We start from the raw sequence: 23,119 nt of genomic DNA, 5'->3' as shown, positions 1-23,119 counted from the left end.
GAGAGAGTTAGAGGAAACTGAGTCACACTTACACTAGAAGTGACCATGGAAGCTGCAGGCTCCCGCAGCCGAGGGAACAAAAGAGATGACCCATCCCGGGAGCCACCCCGGATCCTGAGGACCTTCGAGGTGGGCACGAGCCTGGCTGGGCAACTGCTACCTGCCTCCCCCTGAATTTGGACACTGTGAGTGAGTTGAATTTGCATACAAGAACTGGGGTACAGGCCAGAGGTGTGGAGGAGAGGGATGAGAGGATTCACCGGACAGGGTGGGGAGCAGAACAGGCGGAATGACTGAAACACACTGCTGAGGGGAGCAGTGGGGAGACAGGAGGGGTCTGCTGCGCCATGTGGGTCAGTTGCACACACGCCCTCAACGATGACTCCCCTGTCCTCGGAGGAAGAAGGGAAGACCTCTGCTCCTGGCAGCCCGTGAGCAGGTTAGAATTCCTCCTGGGCACAGACCAGAAGCAGAAGGGGCCTCGTGTCCAGAAATCGCCAGCGCCTGACAGCCAGCCTGGAAAACCCCGCCGCGGAGGGGCCCTGCTTTGTGAGCCCTTTCCCGCGCCAGGGCCTCTGCTCAGCACTTGCTCGGGCCCCGCTTCGTCCTCCAGGGGTGTGTGTTACCAGCCCATTTCCCAGACAAGAAATCTTCCTGGCTCTGAGCCCAGGGCTTGTAAGTAGCAGCTCAGGGATTTGAATCCAGCGTGAACCAGGTCAAAGCCCAGGGCCTCGGTCAGGCCTGTTCCTCTCCCGCAGGCCCTGGTGCAGCCCCAGTGTTCACGCTGCATCCGCGCTGGCGGGTCGCAGCCCTGCTGAGCCGGCTCACTCACGGTGTCCAAATTCAGGAAGCCAAATCGAGGCTGGTCAGAGTTTGTGATACCCCTCGCTGTGGGGGCAGGATGTTCCCACACTCCCCAGCGTCCTAATCCCCGGAACCTGAGATCGTATTGCTTGATATGGCAAAAGAGACTCTGCAGACATGATTCTGTTAAGGACCGAGAGCTGGGCAGATGAGCCCGGATTATCCAGGTGGCCCAATGTCATCACATCGGTCCTTACAGGTGAAAGAGGAGGCAGGAGGGCCAGGCAATTGGATGTGAGGACCCAACCCTCCCACTGCTGGCTTTGGAGCTGGAGGAGGGTCGCTGGAATGACCAAGGCGTGCAGCCTGCAGAAGCCAGAATGCAAGGGGCTGGATTCCCTCTGGTGCCTCCAGAAGGAACACGACACTCACCTTGATTTTGCCCCAGTGGAACACCTGCGGACGGCTCACCTCCAGAACGGCAACTTAGTACATGTGTTGCTCTAAGGCGCCAAATTAGCAGTGACTCTTATGGCAACGACAGAAAACTCATACACTGGCTGACTGAGCTCTTTGCTGATCTCCCTCTCAGGTAGTCCCAGGTTCTGGTAACTGCTCACACGAGCTCAGAAAACAAGGGGTCAGCATACTCTGGATGCGCCCCCCACCCCGCCCTGCCGCTTCATCATCACCCCAGATCACTTATTGAACCCTGCAGATGCCCCAGGCTAGTAGGCTCAACAACTCTGAGACAAGAGGAAGCAGAGGCTCAGAGAGGTCATGTGATTTCTGGCGCTCACACAGGTGGTCAGCGCCCAACTCAGGGAGGAGCCCAGGAGTACCTGGCTGCACCACACACACCCTGCCCTCCCCCCCAGCCCTCCTGTCTCTCTGACCCCCAGGAGGAAACACGGAGAGTGTTCATCTTTGTTTCTTACGCCATATGCCTCCCCACCCACCTCCTTGCACAAGAGTGGGAGCCAAGGACAGGAATCAGAGACTTCAAGTCATGTACCCCAAGAAAGCAGAACCGATTTCAACACTGCCTGGAGGCCAGCTGACCCCCTGCTGAGTCAGCTGCTAGCCCTTGTGTGGTTGCCAGCACGTGTCCTGGTGGGGGAGGCAGGCCAAGGCACCCCTGACACCCGAGTGCAGGACTCCCCGTGGGGAGAGGTGTGAGGTCAGAAGACTGGACAAAATGACCTTTTCCAGGGGGGCAGCCCTGGTCACCAGGCACCAGACACCTTAGATGTACAAAGGCAAACTTCAACGCCTACTTTACTGACACTAAACATAGAAATGCGGTCACTGAACCAACCATGTCTGCATATATGAACTCGTTTAATCCCACACCAACCCTGTGAAATAGCACTAAGAGAACACACCACATCGAGCAGCAGGAGGGGGCGGAACAGAGGTGGGATGTGAACTCTAGAGCAGTTGGCGTGGATGTCTCTGTCCATGTTTTCTGTCAACTGATGCCAAACAGACATTAATGTTTCCTTGGTAGCCTGTGTAGAATTCTTGCCTCTTGGTTCATGCTGCAGGGCAAGCTATTGCACTTTCTTTATCATGCATGTGCCCATCACTGAAAGAGGCTCTAAAAGAGAAGTAAATTAACCCGTTTCCTAATTTTGCCTGGAACCAGCTTATCCCAGAGTCCCAAAGCAGCACAAAGTGGCTGCCAAGTCACAAGACCTCTTCCCTTCATCTCAGGCCCGGCCACCACCTCCTCCTTCTATGGGGCATAGAAAGAGTCCTGGCCTGGGAACCAGGAGTCCAAGATCCTAATCCTACCCAGTGACCTCGAATATGTTACTCAACAGTCAAGGTCTTGGTTGCTTCATCTCTAAAGGAGAGGCAAATCTAAAGAGCCCATGACCTCTCCAAAATCCCGTGAGGATAAGAAAAGAGTTGTCTTTTCACTGTCCTACCCTGTGGAATGCCTAACACATAGTAGGGCTTGTAAGTACGCTCAACAACATACTTGTTGAGTCAATGAATAAAAGTGTATAGTACAAGTTTGCCTCCTGTCCCCCAAGGACTGTAAGAACAGGCCTGGAGCTGATTCCTCTTAGGGTCTCAGACTGGTATAAGCCTCAAAAGGTTTCTTCACACAGAAAAACATTCCCAGGGCCTCTTGGGTGGCGCAGGGGTTAAAGACAGTGCTATCATGCTATCGCCAGCCACGAGTTTGATCCAGGGAGCTGACCCACATGGCGCAGCAGACCTCTCCTGCCTCACCTACCGCTCCCATCAGCAGTGTATTTCAGTAGATCTGCCTGTTCTGCTCCCCACTCTCTCTGGTGAATCCTCTCATGCCCTGCACCTCTGGCTTACACCCCAGTTCTTGTATGCATAAATAAATAAATCTTAAAAAAAAAAATTCCCAAACACCCTCTATAAGTCCAGCTCAGTCAAGGCCTCAGATTGCCCAGGACCCACAGACACCATCAGGGTCCTGAGCCCTCACACGCCATCCCCACTCTCTTCTGGCCAGTGGCAGTAACACCTAGTCACACTGACTTCCAGGCTGGGACAAGTACCCAGCTGCCTTATAACCAGCACATTTAATTCATTCTAGGAACTTAAATGGTGGTTCCTGTACTTCTGCTTCCCCAATGTCCAGTCCTGGAGGAAACTTCACCCCAAGGAAATTCCCTACCTTAACCACCCCACCCCTGAAAAATGTACACATGCATATTCGCACACGCATACTCCCAGGTGCAATGGGACCCGAGGACAGGACTAGGATTTTCTGGATTCAAATCCCAGCTCTTTTGCTCGTGAGTCATGTGACCTCAGGCAAGCCCCTTCATCTCACTGAGCTTCACTTTCCTCCTACAAAAAATGAGGGTGATAATTGTGAAATTTTCACATAGACTTATAGGGGATTCGATGAGATAAATGCTATGAACACCTGTGGCTCGACAAATCCACTGTACTCAATAAAATTGTCTTTTTTTTTTTTTTTTTTTTTTTTTTTTTTTGCCTAAGAGAGAAAGAGAACGCAGTTGCCCAAGTTCCAGGGAAATCCATGTTTAGGGGCCTGGAAGATGTGCGTTTACTCAGCAGACTGGAAGGGAATTGCGGTAAGAACGAGAAAGTGTTTGTATCACCCAGATAACTTTCAGATGAAAGAAATGAAAATTTAGACTTGGAATCAGAGAACGGAGAGACCCAGGAGGTTGCCACATTTGTGGCACAGACAGCTGGCTGTCACAAAAACCCACCTCCTATTGCATGGTACACAGCTGTAGTTGGAAAGCGATGTCCTCACAATGCTCTTTCCCAGCCTCCTTTGCAACTAGGTTGGCCACATGGTAGTTCTTTCCCACAAGAGGAAGGCAGTTAAGAAGCAAATATGCCCCCTCCATGCTTTCCGTTCATCAGTGGTGCCACCCAAGGGAGTAGTAGACAGGATCATAAGACAGAACACAGAATGGCTGCATCGGGAGAGCCACCCTCACTGAGAAACACCTGCTTGATAATAAATGTCTGCTTGTTTTGAGCCACTATATGTGCTGGTTCTATTTGTTACATCAGCTACTACCTTGACTGATTCAACACTCAGCCTCCTCGTTTACAGGTGAGACGATTGTGGCCGGGGAGTGAGAGGGCCTTGCTTCAGGTCACACAGCAAACTCAGCTAGAACTTTGCTATCTTACCAATCGCAAGTAGCTGTGCAGTTTCCAAGCCGCCCTTGGAGATCTTTCAGCAATGGGAGCTGAGGCCTCAAGTCTTCTACTTCTGTCTCAACTTCAATCACACCAATTTTGTCTGTTTTTGGATTGCACGTCTCCAGATATTTTCATTGGGTTCTGTGATTTCAACTATTTTCTGAGCCCATACATGGGCTAACATGATCTTTTTTGGAATCACAAGACAAGGTTTCACTTCTTCTCCATGCCCCCTGCCCTCAAATGCTGACTCTACAAGATATGTAGTCTGCAGAGGACTATAGATATTTGCTAAGAAAGGAAAAAGAAACCTCAGTGTACAGCAAAGAACACAAAAACCTGGACAAAGGGCAAAAAGGAAAAGCTGTTCAAATGCTCAAGCGCAGTGGTTCTCAAGTTTTAGGGGTACAGCAGAATCATCGGAGGAGATGGTACAAAATGCAGACTTTCTCAAACCTCACACTCATAATTCTGACTCCCAAAACTGAAGCTTTAAGAAATAAGCATGTTATTCTGGTGCTGGTGGTTCCAGGATTGCCCTTGAGAAGCCCCAAGGCTACTTCATAGCCTTGAAACCGGCAGTGATAACCACACCCATGCAGTGTTGCTCAAAAGCACTGAAATACGCCTTTGGTTTTCCCCTACATCTGGTGGGACACTGAGCATTAATAATCCAATAATAAAGGATTTAATAATCTCAACTTGCTCAGAAGAATGTCACAGGCCCTGACTGTGGTGGTCTGGAAATAATAATAGCTAATTTTTATAGATCCCTTGTGATAGAACAAGTTTTCTGCTAAGAGCTTCGAATGGGTGATCTCATTTAATCTTTATAATAATCCTATAAGGCGGCTACTATTTAGGTTCCCATTTTATAGGTGGGGAAACTGAGGTTTAAAGACAAGAAATAACTCACTCCATGTCACTCAGCTGGCAGGCGAAAGTCCAATTCCAAACCCCAACCCAACCCTGCAGCCACAATGTTCTATTGCCTCTCACGGAGGTCAAACACCAGGACCTTTTCTGGGCATCAGTCTCCTAATCTGTAAGATGGGTATGTTAATAGTGTCATTATCACATATTCATGGCAAGGATTCCAGAAAATCATCGCGATAAAGTGGTTTGCAAACTGAGTGCAGACGTCTGAGATGCTAAGGAAACATCTAAAAGATGAGACTTTAGTCCAACTCCCCAACCCATTTTACAAATGCTGAAACCGAGGCTGGGTGGGTTACTTTATTGATTCAATGAACACTGACTGAGCACTTGCTATATACTAGGTCTTCTGCAGGGGATTGAAGATACAGAGAGAAAAACACCCAAGTCTGGCCTCAAGGAGCCCCAGGCTGGCAGGAAAGGCAGACAAGATAACAGCAGTTACAAAACAGGGTGACAGATGCCTTCATGGGGGGAAGTGCAGGCACTGCCAAGAGGACCGACCTTGACCCCATGAGGGGAGGAGAGCTGCTCAGACAGGTCAAACCGGTGACTTGTCCAAAGTCAAGTTTATCTACTTCCTGAAGTTTTGAAGGCTCCAGAAAAGATAACTCACCCTGAAAAGGTCCCTGTGCAGCAAGAGATACCCTTCCCACGGACCGCTTAGGTGACACTGGCTTAGATCAAACCTTTTTTCTTTTCTTTTCTTTCTTTTCTTTTGAAGATGGGATTTTTTTTTTTAAAGATTTATTTATTTATTTATACAAGCACTGGGCACAGTCAGAAGCGCGGGAGGGTGAGAGAATTCACCAGAGCCAGAGCGGGGAGCAGAGCAGGCAGAAGGACCGAAGTACACTGCTGAGGGGAGCAGCAGGCAGCAGGAGAGGTCTGCGCGCCATGTGGGACCCTCCTCTGGGGGCCGGGGAGCAGCCAGGGATCGAACCAGCGCTGCAGAGACTGCGGGCAGCTTCGCAACCCAGCGCTCAACTGCTGCGCCACCAGGGAGGCCCTCTTTTCTTTTCTTTTTAAAGATTTATTTATTTATGCACACAAGAGCTGGGGTACAGGCCAGAGATACAGGGGGTGAGAGGAGTCACCAGAGACAGAGTGGGGAACAGAACAGGCAGCCTGACTGAAATACACTGCTGAGGGGAGTAGTGGGCGAGACAGGAGGGGTCTGCATTGCCATGTGGGTTGCTCCCTGGTCGGCTGGGGATCGGAACTCATGCTGTAGAGGCTGCGGATTGCTTCGTAGTGTGGTGCTTAACCCCTGCGCCACCAGGGAGGCCCCCAAACCTTTAGACAATTGTCTTAAGACAATGCCAAGCCTTCCTCTGCTGGAGGCCTGGATTAGCCAAGCATGTTCTCAGCAAGTGAGGCATTTTGAGGAGTGTTTAGAGGAGCAAGTGTGGCGGAAGCAGGAGAGACAGCAAGAACCGCAGGGAAGATTGGTCTTGAAAAGGAGAGAGGAGATGCCAAAGGGAAGTGGGAGGAGGATAGCGAGAAAACTGCATTTCTGGCTGACCTCGCTGAACCACAGGTCTGAGCATCAGTCTTACATCAATTTACAACTACTTGCTGTTGTGTTGGGTTGTTTATCTGTAATGTTGCCAAAAGTTAACACCCACTTACAATGTGCTAGTGTGAAAGCAGAGGGATTAGTGGAATAATTGCAGCATATAGCACTGGCAAAAGATTGTTATCCTTCATATGCAAAGAACACTTAGGTATCAATAAGAGAAATATAAATATGCCAAAAGGAAAAAAAATGGGAATGGACTTGAACAGGATAGTCATCAAAGAAAATGGACCATAAAATTATAAAGAATAATCAACACTAGTAAATGGGAATTGAAGCATGGGGTATTATTCTTACCTTTCTCATCCAGGGAGGGGTTAGGTAGCAACCAGTATAGAGGAGACCAGAAGAATATCACACCCCAACAGGTACCAGGAGGGTGCAGACCAGCACAACCTTCTGGAGTAATGTGTCCAAAAGCCTCAAAAACCTTGGAACCATTGAGGTTTCTGGACCTGAGGTTTCTGGCAATTTCACCTCTGGATATGTAGCCGTAGAAAAAAAAAACATGCAAACAGGATGCCCTAGAACCTCATTGCAACACCATTCATAAAAATAACAAGACAAAGGAAGTGACCACAACCAGGAACGACTAAATAAATCCCAAGACATCCTTGCCATGCAGACTTTAAATTGTGCATTGGAAGTGTAGCTGATATCTCGTTGATGGACTCCGGGTGCCTGGCACTCCACAAACATCACAGGGAAATTAGTGAGTGAGCGATGGACAGGGGTACCTGAAAGGCCACCTCTGGGTCAAGACTCCCGCCTTTGCTTCCGTAGGAGAGGGCGTGCAGCCAGCTGCTGGATCAGGAGGTGAGCTTCACCTCATCCTTGTTTTATCCTCTCTTTCTCTCTCTTATACACACACACACACACACACACACACACACCCTTACAATCTCCATAGGCTGAGCCACCCCTTCCCTCCCGAGCCTGTTTTCTCACCTGTAACACGAGGACAATGAGGACAAGGACAGAAACTCCCGCCCAGGGCTGCTGAGAGCGTCAAGGGCGGCAGGAAGGAATACACGGAGCCCGCTGCTTTTCAGACTGCGGTGCGCGTCCTTGCTCTGGCTCTCTGAAAGTCATGATAGAGTTACTATCATTTTGACACAGATGAAATTTTACAAAGAAGCAAAGAGCTTTTCCCTCAGCTGGGGCTCCCCAGTTCTGGCTTCTCCGGAAGATGCCAAAGCCCAGGTGATACCTTGTGATCGTCCTGTTCCCCCGGCGCTTCCTGAGGGCTCCCGGGGACTTCAGCAGGAGACCTGTGTTCCCCAACTTCTTTCTCCCAATCAAGTCGTTCTTCGGCTGCGGCTGTTTTCCCAGAAAGCAGCTCATCCATTCATTCCCGACCCCCTCCGGCCCCCCAGAGCACAGCCCCCGCCCCGGAACGCCCTCACCCCCTGTGAGGCTCCCAGCGAGACCCAGTTCTGTCCTGAGCTCCTTGCTGCCCGCTGCTGTCCTGAATGGGACAGAACCAGCTGCCAGGGAAACAGCTGGAGGGGGTGGGGGGGGAGGAGGGAGAGGCAGGAAACTGGCTAATGAGGGCGGGGGCGGCCAGCTGTGTGGAGTGGGGGCGGCGGGAGGCTACCCCTGCCAGCCTGGGACTGGACTTCTGGGTGTTGGCTGGTGGCAAAGCCTATAGGGCACAACCCCCCACCCCCTTGCAGTGAGCTCAGGGGGAAACTCCACCGTCTGACCGCAAGGCCAGAGCACATGCAGGACCCCAGCAGCGGGGGAGCGGGTGGCTCCCTGCCAGCGCCAGGGCTCCAGACACCACAAGACTGGCTGCCTGTCCGCCTGCGTGACATCCCCCCTCCCACCTGGGTGCCCTTCATGCTCAGTGGCCTGGCGACCTTCTGCCACCTCTTTACTTGCTTTACTTTCCTTCTCTCTTGTTCCTTCCTCCCTCCCTCCCTGCCTCTCTCCCTTCCCATTACAACAGCAATGAGATGCTTGTGTTTTTTTAAGATTTATTTCTTTATGCATACAAGAATTGGGGTACAGGCCAGAGGTGCAGGGGGTGAGAGGATTCACCAGAGACAGTGGGGAGCAGAACAGGCAGACTGACTGAAATACACTGCTGAGGGGAGCAGCGGGCGAGACAGGAGAGGTCTGCTGCGCCAAGTGAGCCAGGTAGGTCAGCTCCCCGGCCCGGGGATCCAACTCGTGCTTTATTCATTCAAACTAGTGAATGAATAAAGATTCAAATGTTTTCTGTTGAATTTTAATAAATGTTACAGGGATGCAAAAGTCCTTCCCTTCCCTGCACTACACACTGCCACCCCATTTCTGGAGAGCTAGCTGGCAGAATACATCAAAAGGTTTAAATTCCAAGCCTTTGTTGTTTAAATGTAAATCCTGTTCTCTTCCCAAACCCTGCTCCCCATAGAAATATCATCAACACTTTGGTATGAACACACACACACACACACACACACACACACACATTCTGTGTTTTATATTTAAATATGAACTGGCCAGATCATAGCTTAGGTACCACATTGTAACCAGCTTTTCCTGTATCTACTCCTTACCCTGTTTTTAACAGCTGCTGTTCCATTAAATCGGTGCATCAGTTTATTTAATCATTATCTTTTTCATTATCTTTTTAGTGAAGGTTATTTTCAACTTTTTGACTATAATAAACACACCATTTTACACTTGTCCAATTACTTTCTTTTCAAAATTCCCACGAGCATATTTATTATTTAAAGTGTTGCCTGTTCCTTCAGGCCTCTGTTTGGGGACCACCTCCTGGGGAGCCTCCCTGGCCCCATGGGGGGCTGCTGTGGGCTTCTCTCCATGCCTTGGGCTCCCCCTCTCACTGCCCTGACTCGGCACTGCCCCTGCCCCAGTCTCCTGGTGCACAGGAGAGGCCATTTCCACAACGCCATGGGGGCCCCGAGTATCCCCCCCTAAAGCCTTGTTGCTAATAGAGACCAGTGGCTCCCGAAGAAGTGCAGCTCCCAGACCCCCAGCGGCAGCGTCCCCAGGAGCTGGTTAGAAACACCAGTCTCAGACCTGGGCCTCAGGACTGCTGGGGGCAGGCAGGGAGTGAGCAATTCTGAGGCTGGCTCGAGTGTGAGGACCGCTAATACACACGTTTCCATTTGGAATAAATTCTGGCTCCCAAAACAAGCGATCTGATCAATCCACAAAGTAGTAAGAATTGAGGCTTTTGGGATCAGACAGACCTGGGGTGACTGGATCCGTCTCCACCCCCCAGAGCCGTGGGGCTCCGGCACGTCCTTTCACCTCTCTGAACCCCGATTCCTCATCTGCTGTGGGCAGTGGAGGAAGGGGCGGGGGAGAGGAGAGGAGCAGGAGGGAGGGGAGGACACGGGGGAGGAGGAGAAGCTGGAGTGGGATGAGCAGGAGGAGGAGGACCAGGGAAGAAAGGGAGGAGGGAGAAGGGGGAGGGGTGGGGGCGGGAGGGACACCTTCTAAGGTCTGAAGAGGGACAGTCACCCTCAGGGGAGCAGGGTGAACCCAGCCCCTAGACAGATTAGTGAAAACTGACTCTTCCTCCTTGGACTTGGATGCGGCTACCACGGGCCTCCCTGAGGCCTCTGCCACCAGAGGCTGTAATGAGGTTCTGGTTTTATCAGCTGGGAGTCACATCTGGCAAAGCCAGGACGCCTGGCTGCAGGCCAGCCGGGCCTCTGGATGCCGAGGCGGAGGAGGGGGGGGCGCACAGCCCCAAGCCCCGAGGCAGCGCACAGAGGGGAGCTGGGAGAGCTGGGCTGCCCCGGCCGATCAGAAGCCACAGATCTTTGGCCACCACTCTGAAAATGGATGAAAAGTTGAGTTTTTTCTCCTTGAGATGAAAAGGTTTTCTGTTCTTTGGGGGTGAGGGGGAGCGGGTGGTTTTTTTTTTATATGATTCTGAAATGTAAAACTTGACATAGGGGTAATGAGGCCTGACAAAGAGGCGGTGCCCCCAGGGCATGTAAAGACACTTCCGTCTATACACTTGGAAATGGTGCCCACCTCCAAGATGGCAGATGACGCTTCACCCCAGGCCCTACTCCAGTGGGTGGGTTCAGGAGCCCTGGAACCTGTGTTAAAGGGAATCTGACTTTGCACCCAGGCCTGCCTGGGCCCAGCACAGTGATCAGCTAGGCCGGCCCTGAGCCGGGTGGGAGTGGGGGGTGGAGGGGGTGGCTTTGACTTTCTCATCTGCCAAGTCTTCCAACAAAAGACCATCCCATTGACCTAGGAGCTGGGGGACTGATTCCAGGGCCGCCCCTCTCCCAGCCAGGGGTTGGCTGACGCCAACGAAGACCAACCTTATACGTTAATCCCCACACCTCTGGGCAGCTATTTGTTTGCTCTTTAGCATTCATGGCTTCTCAACATTCTAGTTAGACCTAAATGGTTTCCTCAATCTCTCTGACCATCAGTTGCTAAATCAGGTCCTTCATCAAGAGGCTCTCAACCCACAGGAAGCCTTGGAGATGCTGGGAGCCGTGCTACTCATGTCGTCTGACAAAGGTCCGGGCATGGGGCAGATTCCTGAAAAGTCAGGAATCTCGGGAGCTGACTCCTGCTAGATTCTCCTCATTTGTTTATGGCTAGTTTGTACCATTGTTAAAATTAAAATGCAAATGCTGTTTGATCAATTACTGAATAACCAATTGATGGCAAATGGCAGTGCATGATACAAATAATTACATTTTTTATAAAATTAGTAATTCCCTGCCAAAAGGCAGTAATTCAACACTGGCTTTACATTAACAAGTGAAAAAACTTCTGGGAACAAAAGGCTGTAAACATCCCTTGGCCAAGTCTTTAATATGGAGAGGGGGGCTTTTGAGGCTAGGGCTAATTGGAGAAGGAAATTCTTTTACTTTAAAGTTGAGGATAACAGTTGGGTGGCGGAAGCGAGCCATGCTCCAAGTGTAAGAAAATTCCTAATAAGCCAGGAGGCGCCCTAGCTGGCTTCTGCTAAACTCTACCTGTTTGTTTAGGGCTGACTCCCCTGGAGGTGACATTGGTATGGTAGCTGTTAGAGTGTGCATTCAAGAATAAGTCAACAACAGTTTTGTGACTGGTTGAGTTAATAACCACGGCAGCACAAATAATGCACTTGGAAATAGTCAAGGTTACAACTACTGATATGTCACGTGTTAACCATTCTGGGAACCAAAAGCTATCACCATCTCCCGCCCTGCCTCTGCTGAAATATTTGTAGATTCTTAAAACAACAATCAGCAATCCTGCAGAAAAAGGAATTTTCCCTTGATCTTAATAAAGTATTTACGGAGGCTGATGAGATAAATATAAGAGTAATAGGAAGAAAAACCCTCTGTTCAATTAGGAAAATGCCTCCCTTAATTGAGAGCTTGGGGCTAGGGAAGCATCGATGCATCTTCCATTCCCCAGGTAACTTCCTGCCCTTTGTTTCCCGAGCCCTTAGTTAGTCGTTCCCTATGGCAAACATGGAAATGTTGGTTTCAGTCACATAAGGTTTTTGCTGGTAATAAAATGACTGTTTAAGGTAAATGACTGTTGTAAGAACACTTTTGTTTAGCAACTGTGCCTTCTTTAAAACAAAGAATAATAAATGTCACGACCTCTGCAGGACGGCAAATAGACCCTTGGCTGTTCTTGAGAAAGATGTGATGAATTTTATCTTCCTGCCTTAATGCATGTGCTTATGCACTCTCGGGGTTTGCTTGAAATGTATAAATACTAGGCTGCTAAGCCCCTCAGCAGGATGAAGTCTGCACCCTGATCAAGTGTTTGGTCTCCTCACTCCCCCTACCCCTCATTTTCTACAATTGCGCAGATGCCATCCCATCCTTCAGGAACCCCTGACACCCAGGCTGCTGCGGCTCGGGGCAGAAAGACACTTGCTTTCTGGGACATGAGGGAGTCTCTTTAAGTCCAAACTGTGTATTTTTGGATTTTAAGATGTGGGAATGAGACTGGCCATGTGGCCTTGGACAAGTTGCTGGCTTGCTCGGCTTGTTCGGTGCTCTCGTGTGATGACAGGTGTGATTAAGGCATGGATGGAAGGGGAGGAGTGTCCTGGATTATCCAGGTGCATCCAGTGCAGTCACAGGCATCTCAACAGGACCAAGAGGAGCTCATTTGGTTCAATGCCACGCCACTGCTCTACAACACTCCATGGCTCCCGAGTGTAAAGTCTTCACTGTGGTCAATCAAAACCCCCATATCCTGGCTCCCACCAACCTCATCTTTCACAGAGGAGAAAACTAAGGGGATGACAAAGCTGAAAAGGGAGGTTGAAGAGCCAAACCTTCAGGTGTCAATTGAAATCTCCCTTTCTCCAGTTCCCAAGACAGGTCAAGACCCCGCCTGGCCTCCACTGCAGACCAGTCTCCACAGTAATGGGATGACCCTTTGTGCTGAGACACAGGGCAAGCTGGGGTTATTAGGCAGTTTTAGGGAGGCTTCAGAAGAATTTAGGGAGGCTTCAGAGATAAGGACAACCAAGGGAATGTAACCAATTCCACTGGGAAAAACAAACATCCCAGGACCATTGTTAACAATAGGGGAAAAACAAACATCCTAGAACCACAGACAATATTGTTAAGGATGGTCCTGGTTTTCTTCAGGTGATAAGATAAAGTGTAGAGATGCTCACCTGGAGGACTAGACCATAAAGATAAAGCGATAAGCATAACAAATGGGGAAAGAAACAGCTGTTAGATAAGGAATGTGAAATTCCCCCACTTAGTACCCTCTGGGAGTTAGCCAATCAGGAAGAGAGACTGAAATTTTAACATAATGAGAGAGAGAAAGTATATATTCCTAAAGTAATATCCCGTACTGGCTCATCTCGGCCCCTCCCAGGTACCTTATACCTGGGAGTCTTTCTTCTTTGTCTCTTTTCTTCCTAAATAAACTCTTCTTTCAAAGACAAGATTTGTCTCTCTCTGCTTACTGACTTCAAAAGGTCTGTGAATTCCTTTCTACGGTTTCTCGAGACAAGAACTCGCGAGACAAGAACTCGTGGTAAAGTGGCGACAGTTGTTACACACGCCGGCATCAGTGCTGTGCACATACCACCCACTTCCCCCCTTCCAGGGGGCGGGGACTGATGCTAGACACATTGTCAAATGAATGGGTAGAAGTGATACCAGAATTGTCAGGCCTAGTCTCCCAGCCAGGAACGGATCCCAGGCTGCAGGGGCAGCGCTGAGCCCCAGCCACTAGACCCCCACGGGTTGGTGTCTCACGAAGCCAGAGCAGGAACTTCGCAGATGCTCAGGCAAGCAAGCGAGAAGAGGCAGTTTGTTTAGAGAAAGAAAAAGTTTACTGAGGAGAAAAAGAACAGAAATAAAGTGGGACTCCCAGGCCAGGGAACCAGGCCTGGGAGGGGCAAGGAAGCCAAAGTGGAGTCGTGTCTCAGGGAATATAGACCTTTTTTCCCTCATTATCCTAAAGCTCCACCAGTCTCTTTGTGATTGCTTAGTTCTCGGCTCTCTCACTTAATTTGCTACTGAGCGGGGGATCTTCACATTCCTTATCTAGCAGGTCTGTCTTTCCCCATTTGTTGCATCTTTATCTTCATGGCCCAGTCTTCTGGATGGGCATCCCTGCATTGAAGTTAAACAGCTGCCCTTCTAATGTGTCCATAAATTAAACCACGCTCCATTTCCCCAATCTCTACCTCCCTTTACCACCTGAAGGAAACCAAGGCCAGCGTTAACAATGTCGTCCTTGGTTCTGGGATGTTTGTTTTTCCAGGTGGAATTAGTTACATTCCTCTTGCTGCCCTTATCTCTGAAGCCTTCCTCAATTCTCCAAGGTCTTCTCCTGCAGTGTCCCTAAAACTGCCTAATTACCCTAACTTGCCCTGTGTCTCAGAAGGGCCACCTAGGTCAGCACCTGCCTCCGATGGCTGGGGCTGAGGACCCAGAGACTTCTCCTGATGGCCAAGTTCTGGTTCCCAACCACCGAGAGGACAATCATGTATCCAAGTCAGGGGAGCTGAGCCCTGGGTCAAGTGTCAGCAGGTACCTATAACATGCTCAGCCAACAGTGTCAGTGGAGGTCTGCTTTGTGTCTGCAGGGCATGTGTGCAAGTAACAGCAGGAGTGGATCCCCCAGCCTATAGACCAGGCTCTGAGAATGGGGAGGACTCGAGCCCTGGGAGACTGTCTGACAAGGAGAGAAGGAGCACAAACATGAGAAGTTGAGTTTGGGGAACTGAGAAGGAGGAAGGAGGCAGATGCCCACAGTCCAGCTAATCCTGCGCGATGAGCAAGCACCCAGGCACTGGGCTTCAGCCCCTGTTGGAGTTAGTGGCGCCCAAGGGGAGCTGGGGGGGGGGGGTTAAGGAGAGAGGAAGCATTAAGTGTGGGGAGGGCGCCTTCTTGGTGGGGGATGGATAAAAGGCCCATCGCTTCCCCATGAACCCTGGACGCCACCCTCCTGGCTTCTCCTACTGGAAGAGACAGTCTCCACTGGGGAGGTGCTGGGTAGTGGACCACCCTGGGTGTCTGGGTTGGGTAGGAGAGGTGGGAGGGCCTGGTAGGGTTGTTCTGGTCCCTTTCTCCAGGACAGGGATGGGAGGAGCTGGGCATGAATCCCCGGGCCGTTCCCTAGCTCTCAGGTGATGCCTGATTGCACATAATTTGGTTCTGGGAAAGTTTCCATTTTCCATGAGGTGGAAGGGCCCAGAGAAGATTAGCAGCTGCTCCCAGCCAAAGCAAGACCTTAGCAACTTTATCCTCCCCATTCCCAGAGGACCCTCCCATCCCTGCTACACACACACACACACACACACACACAGGGTTTTTGTGATCTTGTCTCTGCCTATTCTCCTCCTTCTACTCTGAACCCATTATGCAGTTTCAAATCCCAATGCCTTTGCCCCAGCTGCCCCTTCTTCCAGAAATGCCCTCTCTTGTCACCCTGTGCCCAGTCTAATAAACTGGTCATTTTTCAAAATCTAACTCAAATGTCATCTCTTTCAGGCAGCCTTCCAGGATTGCCCCTTATCATCCCACCTACCGGGGAAAGTTGATCTTCTGTTGGGCATGTGTGTACTTGACCCACACATTCAACCTTTCTGAAATCACACTGCTTTTTTATTTTGCTGAGCACACCTCGGTCTGCCCCTTGACTCGTGTTACCCCAGCTCCTAATACAGACCTGACCCGTACTAAAAAATGCTTGAGCCAGTGCCTACCCCCGCACCTCCCTCTCCAGGCCAACTGTTATATAAGCTACTAGAAAAGGATCAGAAGCATGAGAGCCGCTGCATAGTAGCAGTTCAGACTAGTACACAGACTTTTGCTGGGTTTGACATCCCCCCAGCCTTAACACTTTCTTGCTGTGTGGCCTTGAGCAAGGCATTTACCCTCTCTGGGCTTCCCTTGACCTTTCTATAAAACAGAGATTGTAATCTCGCTCTTGTAGGGCTGGCTGGGAGGATTCTCTGAGATGACGCACATAGTAGCTGTGCACTGGGCCCAGAAAAACATTTAACAGGTAACGTGGCCACGCCTCTGTGCCCCATGTCCAGAGCCCATCTGAGCCATCCCTCACCCCCACCCCTGTGGGCCTGGCTTCACATCACTCACTGACGTTTGGGTTCCTGCTGTGTCACTCACATGAAGGAGGGAAAGCCATGCTCAGAGCCAGGTGCTAGGATTCGCAGCCCAGCTCTGCCTGTCCCTGGCTGTGTGGCCGTGAGAAAGTGACTCACCTCTCGGATCCTCAGTTTCCTTGTGTAGAACACTGGGATAGTAACAGAAGCTGCCTGGCAGGGAGTTGTGAGAATGTAAAGTACCTAGAACAGCATCGGCAGGTACTGAGCTCAGTGGCAAGGGGCTGGCAGTAAGTCTCAGAATCCCCGAAATCACCATCTGAACTAGTTTCTCCTCCTCTGCCCGACCCACCAATCTGCAAACAGTGACTTCTTTTCCCATCACTGTTAGAAAAACCCAAAGCCTCCCCAGGCACAGGACTCAGGGACCTTCAGCCTCCCTTAGCCCGTGTCTCTGCATCCATGGGTCTCTGACTTTTCTTGAGAGGACCCCTTCCTGGGCCTTCCTGGTTGTGCAAGGGGTTAAGTCTCAGCACTGTGAAGCAATCCTCAGCCACCCTGGCCAGGGAGCTGACCCACATGGCGCAGCAGACCTCTCCTGTCTCACCCGCTGCTCCCCTCAGCAGTGTATTTCAGTAGATCTGCCTGTTCTGCTCCCCGCTCTGTCTCTGGTGAATCCTCTAACACTCCCGTACCTCTGGCCTATGCCCCAGTTCTTGTGTGTATGAATAAATAAATGTTTAAAAAAAAAAAGGACGCCTTCCTTCCAGAAGAATCTGTCTGGGTCCACACAATGTAAGGCGCATGAAGGTGGGCCTGAGTGGCTAAATGGGATAGGGAATAGGGAGCCGTACCCCTCGACCCCCTAGTTGCTCTGGCGCCCTGCTGGGCTCCTTGTGAGCACAGTGAGAAAGCTTCTCATTGATCTACCCTCTCCTGTCTTCCCACCCTCGGGCAGAAGGAATTTTTCATTTTTTTCATTTTGATATAATTTCAGCTCATTTTTTCATGTTGATATCATTTCAAACTTCGAGAAAAGCAGCAACAATAGTTCAAGAAACTCCCTGATATCCTCACCCTAAGTCACCTCTGGTTTCTACTTTGCCCCTTTTGCTTTATCACGCTGTCCCTCTGTCCACCTCTGCCTCTGCACATCTATTTCTGAATCGCTCCCATTTTGTGTATGAGAAACCTAGTCCCAGAGTTGCCTGAAACCACAAGCAAACCGCCCCTGGAACACCAGCAGGCCAGAGAAAGCGCAAAATCGGCAGCTGTCAGATTAAACGCCCAAGGTCCAGCAGCGAGGGGACTCCAACTTGCTGGCGATGCGGAGCAGCGCAGGCCTCAAGGAGACGGCGCCTAATGTCCTCTTCATAAACCCCATGTAGTACGGATTATTGGAAACCCTTTTCAGATATTTTTGTAAGAAAATCTTGTGTGTAATGGGATCTGCAGGGACATTTCTGAGGTTTGCTGTGATGTAGGGTGGGGTCCCCAACACGTCAAGAGCCCTGAGTCTTCAAAGGCCTTAAAATGAGCTCTCCTGGCCCCACAGCCCCTTGAACTTCACTCAGATCGGGCGCAAGATGGAGATTTTTCCATGTGTTTTCACAAGGAGGCTGTATGTACCTTTTTATGTGGGTCATAAAAAAAATAATTTTTTTTAAAAAAACAGAGCAACACAGGGAATTCGTCATAGCAACGGGACTGCCTCTCTCATTTTTGAAAAGCGAGCTTCTCCCTCCTCCCTTTAGAACAGAAAGTTTATTTTCCTGCCGGGGGCCTCTGACTCAGAGGAAAGCCTGAACTCGGTCGGGGCCTCTGAGGACAGACAGGAGGGGTGGGGACGCCCAGGGGTGCCAGGCTTCAGATCCCCCTCAATTGCAGTGTCCCAGGTGCCACCACCCGGCTCCCCACTCTGTGCTCACCCATACACCCCCGCCAGGGGCGCTCTTCAGAGCAGCCCCACCTTGTAGGTAAAGCTGTAGGCACAGCTGGGGGCCTGGTAGGCAGCCTGTAAGTATTAAATATTTCCGGACCACTTGAAAGCCCCAGCTGTACAGAATCCCCTCCTAGGGCTGTTAGGGGGAAAGGCTGTCCTAAAGCTAATTCCATACAGGCTTTGTGGACGCCACCCCGACTCCAGACCAAAGCCAGACACTGAGAACCCCAAATCCCATCACCACCCAAGGGAAGGTGGCTGGGACCTGAGGGTGGGGTTCAGCAGCCAGGTTGGTATAAAGGCAGACACGTGGGCTTTGGGGGGGTCCCTTTTTGGCTCTCCACCAGCTCGTGCCCGGCCAGCTCGGAGAGTGACTTTGGGTTTCTAGGTAGACGGATCGGGTAGGACGCATTAAAGACTTTATTTCCCTATTTTCTCCCTGAGTTGTACATTTCCTCAATTCCCTTTCCCTTGTAAATAAACCTTTTACTAACCTTTCGTGTGTGCCTGCAGTGGAGTATTCATAAGTCCCTTGTAAGCGCGCGGGTGAGGACCCACAGCCAGGAACCCGTTTCATATCGGGGCTGCTCCATAACAGGGCCACCCTATGAGCCAGGAACTGAAAGGGTAACAAGATAAACAGGACCCAGGATTCTGGCTTGGGGCCGCCTTCCAATTCACCAGTTAGGGCCAATCAAAAAGTAAAAGAAATGGGCCTCCCTGGTGGCGCAAGGGGTTAAGACGCAGCACTATGAAGCAATCTGCAGCCTCTGCAGCACAAGTTCGATTTCTGGCCAGGGAGCAACACACATGGCGCAGCAGACCTCTCCTGCCTCACCCATTGCTCCCCTCAAGAGTGTATTTTAGCAGAACCGCCTGTTCTGCTCCCCACTCTGTCTCTGGTGAATCCTCTCACCCCCCAAACCTCTGGCCTACACACAAGCTCTTGTAGGCATAAATAATAAAATCTTAAAAAAAAAAAATAATAAAATAGGATATTTACTCTCTGGCCCTGTAAGAACAAACTTGCCTGACTGGTGTCACCACGACCGTCTTTACCAGCAGCCATTGCAGTCCATGCGCTCTTCACCTCCCTCAGTGGTCTACGCAGCTAAGACTTGCTCTCCTGAACAGCCGAGGTGCCTACGGCTGGGTGCCAGTGGTCCGAAGCCACCTCAAATTCTACGTGATAGAAATGCAGGGAGACAGAGGCCCTCACTCTCACTGGCTTCTCAAAGGTGTGTGTGACCCGGGGGGTAGGCCACCCCCACAGGGTCCACCACTGGAGCAGCCAGCCTGGGTCTGAGTGGACGCCCCTCTATATTCCCAGGCTCGCCCAAGCAGTCCCACCGCGGGGCGCTGGACATCGAGGGCTTGTAAATAAGATTTCTCTTTGTGCCGCCCATTGCCTGTTCTGAAGCAGCCCACTGCCTCCTGGTTCAGCGCACTCCACATCCTCTTTGTGTGATATTGGGGCGAGAGGAAAGAGCCCAGGGCCCACGAGAGCATTTAGAATTCAGCAGAGGGAACCTATGAATCATTCACCCTGGAAAGATGTGTCTTCCTCTCTCTTCTGGGACTCACTTCTTTGGGAGGCGGGCCCAGGCCCTGCCCTTCCTCACTGGTTTAAGAGGATTTGGGTTGTGAGATGGAAAACTGCACTGAAAGCAGGATTTGGACCTCCCAGATCGCGGGGCTCGTGGTGGCGTCCTGGCATCTTCCCATGCCCACATGTCCACCTTGTTTTGACTCTTCGAGGCACACTGGTTCTTAAAACCCTAATGGGGGCCTTATATGGTCTAAAGACTAGATTGGACTCAGCAACCCACAGCCTCCTGTCGAGACAGGAGGTCACCAGACCTGGTAAATCCAGGCACCCTAACACCCCGGCCATGTGCATGTCCCTCTTCTGCTTATTCACCTTCTTTCCTTCCCAATGCAATGCTGGAGGGAGCCAGAGGTCAAGTGCTCTGCTGAGATGCAGCACGTGTCCCTGGGTAGCCCAGGTCAGGAGGGGACAGGATTGTCCGCTGCTTTGCAGGCTCACTCTGGGCTGGGACCATGTCGGTCAGATTTTCTGCTGAAGCTGCAGCACCTCCGACAGCCCACATGTAGAACCTGGGATCCCAGGTTCAAGTGGCAAAGTCAAATCCTGCAGCAGGAGGAAGGAAACCTAGATTAGGAGTTGAACTTCAAGGTGTTATGTACTTATAATGATACCAATATGCCAACGACATCATTTTTTTTCATTTATTAGATCATAATGATCTGGATACCTGGCATCTGTGCCCCCTCCCTGGGAAATCCACTGATGGTCTCCTAGGAGACAGGTGTATGTGCCTGTGTGGCATAAATTTTCTGGGTGGGAAGGTCCCAACATTTTCATCAAATTTCAAATAACCACAAATGGTGACAAACATGACAGCAGAGATCTGCCCCACCTTTGGGTCCCTAGGGCCTAGGACTAGGGCTGGTGTTCCTGACATTTGCTGGATGACATCACCAAGTGACAAGGTGCTACTCTGCAGAATAAGCACATTTCCTGGATGCTCAAACCTCTGACCTAGAATTGAGGTCAAACTTGAATGGATTCTTTGTCGCCACCAGGAAGGAAAAGAGAAATTCAGGCGGGCACAAGCATGAGTGGAGACTGCCAGCCAAGTGTTCTTGGAGTTGCCATTTCCTGGTCTGTGCCATGAAAACAGGCTCCCAGAGGAACTTTCCATGGAGATGCTTTCTCATCTCAGAGAGCTGTCGTCTGCACATTGGAGCAGCGAAGCTGCGTCTCTTGAAAGATCTTCTGGAATGTAATTAGTTATCCCTTCTACCTAGACTTGCTTCTGAGCGACCTCAAATTTCTTTCCCCAGATAAGGTTCTAACAGACCTGAGGCCCCATCAGCTCATAAACACACATCTTAAGAGTCAGTGAGAGTCAGCAAATTTTTCTTTTGTAAATAATAGCACGAGGAGATGCAGTGAGCAGACCCTCGACGGCATGGCTGGGGGTGGGTGATGGGCAGAGGGGGGCACGTGGGTATTTCATCTGGAAAGCAAGTTGGCACAAGTCATACCCTTAGGAAATGATCATATCTCAATGGCAGTGGGGGGAAGCAGGCATAAAGCTGTGTGTCGAGGATGTGAGTCCAGTAGGGGGCAGGAGAAAGGAAAATGCGTATATACGGAGGGAAAAAAACGCTAGAAGGAAATGTGCCAAGGTATTAGCAGTGGTCATCGCTAGGTTATGGGGTGGAGATATTTTTTTCTAAGTTCTTCATGATACTTTTTTCCCTTTTTCATGTTCTTAATCAATGTTGCATAATATTAAATAACAAACATGGTTAGTGCAACAGATGAGACCCAGGAGGGAAGATATTAAGCAATGTTTTGCTGGAGACAGCTTGGCGCACAGGCTTACAACCCTGGGGTCACAGATGGATCCTAATAGGCTGCCATGTGCACACATGGAACTCCCAGCATCCTCCAATTTCTGCAGGTGCTGGCAGAGTACATGGGTTTATTCTAAGAGGGGAGATGAGGCCAGAGACTTTGCAAAACTCCAGAGAGGAAGAAGAAAATCATCATTCAATGACAAGAGCTAGAGGAAGTAAGCAAGGATTGCCATGTGTGAGGACAGATGTCTGGACCCGATGGGCACCAGGAGATGTGGGTTCAAGCCTTTATCTTGCTGCCCACCAGTTGGGTGACCTACTCACGCCACCTCCTTGCTCCAGGCCTTAGTTTCCCCTCTGTACAGTGAAGGTACCAGGTCCTTCTAGTTCTTTTCTAGTTCTTTTTTTTTTTTTTTTTAAAGATTCATTTATTTATGCATACAAGAACTGGGGTGTAGGCCAGAGGTGCGGGGGGTGAGAGGATTCACCAGAGACAGAGTGGGAACAGAACAGGCAGATATACTGAAATACACCCTTGAGGGGAGCAGCGGGTGAGATAGGAGAGGTCTGCTGTGCCATGTGGGTAGCTCCCTGGCCAGGGATCGAACTTGTGCTGCAGTGGCTGGCGATAGCTTGATAGCATTGTCCTTAACCCCTGCGCCACCAGGGAGGCCCAGGTCCTTCTAGTTCTGACGGCTTATGATCCTGTGGCCTCACATCTGCTGTCCTGTTTCTACCATCTGTGACAGTTTGAAACTGTTCTTACTGACTACCCAGCACAGCTCCTGCTCCAAGGATTTCAAGGGCCATGCTGTTCCCAAAGACAATTGACACACGACACTTCTCAGCTGGTCTAATAAAAGAAGTCTTAGAAGAAGGCAGCGCGAGCAGACAGCTACCCCGTACTCCTCAGCTTGTTCACATCTAAGGCTATTTATTGAGGAGGGACCAGGTGCCAGCCACTGGGGCTGTGGCCGTAAGACAGACACTATTCTTTCAGAGTGTACAGGATCGATAGTAACTACCAACGACCAGCCACATGTCCTGTCTGAGAGGGGATTCACATACCACACTTTTCTATAAGCCTCACATCAGGCCTTTGAGGCTGATATGATTATTCACATTTTTCAGCTGAGAAAATGTAACTTAGAGAAATGAAATGCTTTTCCCAAGAGCACAGAACAAATAAGAGGTAAAGCCAGTGTTCCAACCCTGGTCACTGACACCCCAAAGGTACCTGTGTGTTGATTCG

The 23,119-nt window shown here is 50.4% G+C and overlaps 1 protein-coding gene across 3 annotated transcripts in view; it reads right to left on the bottom strand.

Moving 5' to 3' along the window:
• CMKLR1 (chemerin chemokine-like receptor 1) overlaps positions 1-8,363 on the bottom strand; it is a 52,103-nt gene extending 43,740 nt beyond the window's left edge. Inside the window, exons 1-2 of one of the 3 annotated variants that reach the window (XM_054695291.1) lie at positions 8,211-8,363; positions 7,949-8,081 (exon numbers count right to left, since the gene is read on the bottom strand). The gene's annotated coding sequence lies outside the window, so the exon portion shown is untranslated. The other 2 variants (XM_054695293.1, XM_054695292.1) reach the window with 2 other exon arrangements.
• Between the last annotated feature and the right edge of the window lie 14,756 nt (positions 8,364-23,119).

Source organism: Talpa occidentalis, unplaced genomic scaffold (assembly GCF_014898055.3).
Source record: "Talpa occidentalis isolate TD23 unplaced genomic scaffold, MPIMG_talOcc4v2.1 talOcc4.14, whole genome shotgun sequence".
NCBI lineage: Eukaryota > Metazoa > Chordata > Mammalia > Eulipotyphla > Talpidae > Talpa > Talpa occidentalis.
This window is presented reverse-complemented; position numbering and strand designations above follow the sequence as displayed.